Source organism: Taudactylus pleione, unplaced genomic scaffold (assembly GCF_031769625.1).
Source record: "Taudactylus pleione unplaced genomic scaffold, aTauple2 ptg000117l, whole genome shotgun sequence".
NCBI classification, from domain to species: domain Eukaryota; kingdom Metazoa; phylum Chordata; class Amphibia; order Anura; family Myobatrachidae; genus Taudactylus; species Taudactylus pleione.
Genome location: NW_028284519.1, coordinates 19,824,770 through 19,826,340, shown reverse-complemented (window position 1 = coordinate 19,826,340; position 1,571 = coordinate 19,824,770).

Below are 1,571 nucleotides of genomic sequence, written 5' to 3'. Positions count from 1 at the left end.
ACCCCAAGCTGGTCAGCCCAAGCCGGGGATCTCAGGGGAGGTGGGAACCCCCCCAAGAAGGGGAATAAAGGGGGTAATAGTTCAAATCTATTGTAATTTACAGTGGAACTACTGGTGCCAGCATGCCTGCCCTTTGGCACTTGTGGAACGGCTGGCACCTGTACCCCCACTGTAAAATAAATAGTTACAAAAAACACAGTACACACACACCGTCTAAAGTACAACTTTATTACATACCTAACTACCTTACTCACACTTACCTGCTACCACTTGATCTGTCTGCTTCTCCATGTAGAATCCAATGGGACTACCTGGAATAAAGATCTCATACTCACCTCCATCCTCACGCCGCTCTCCGTAGCATCCCCGTACTTAGCAAAATAACAAAACGAGTAAGGCTCCTGATTTTTTGGGTAACCCCCCGCAACCCCGGAAGAGTAGGCACTTCTCCTGCATTCTGCCCACTTCCTAGGGAAGTGGGCAGCATGGGGAGAATTTCCGCGGTGATCGCGGGTCCCCGTGTAGGGGGCGGGGCTTAATGATGCAGTTCTTCACAAATCGCGTAGTTTAGCTCCGCCCCTATTTAAATGTAAGCCAATCACAGCAATTTGCCAAGGGGGTGGGGCTTAATGACACAAACCATCAGGCCCCGCCCCCATCACAACCCACCTGCTTCCCCTCCCCAGCTTCTCACGGAGAGGAGAAGCAAAAGGTAGGCAAGTATGGTGTATATGTGTGTATGTCTATATGCATGTGTATATGTATGTATGTGTATTCACACACATATATTTATATATATATATAATATATATATATATATATATTAGGGATGTGCAAGCTCGGATAGGTTCGAGTTTGCACGTTGAGTTCGGATTTTTCCCTCCAAAAAAAATGAACTCAGAAAGAGGCTAAACGTCATCTTACATGGACGAACATCATCATTCCTGGACAAAAGTCTTCTTATTTTTATCACCAAGTAATGGCTTTTTTCTGGTCACTCTTCCATAAAGCCCAGATCTATGGAGTGTACGGCTTATTGTGGTCACATGCACAGATACACCAGTCTCTGCTGTGGAACTCTGCAGCTCCTTCAGGGTTAAGTTTGGTCTCTGTGCTGCCTCTCTGATTACTGCCCTCCTTGCCAGGTCTGTGAGTTTTGGTGGGCGGCCCTCTCTTGGCAGGTTTGTTGTGGTACCATGCTCTTTCCATTTGATGATGATGGATTTGATGGTGCTCCGGGGGATCATCAAAGATTTGGATATTTTTTTTATAACCCAACCCAGAATTGTACTTCTCAACAACTTTGTCCCTGACTTGTTTGGAGAGCTCCTTGGTCTTCATAGTGTGATGCCTCTTGCTTAGTGGTGTTGCAGCCTCTAGGGCCTTTCAGAAAAGGTGTGTTTATACTGACGATCATGTGACACTTAGATTTCACACATGTGGACTTCATTTCACTAATTATGTGACTTCTGAAGGTAATTGGTTGCACCAGAACGTTTGAGAGTCTTCATAGCAAAGGGGGTGATTACATATGCACATGCCAATTTTCAGAATTTTATTTATAAAGATTC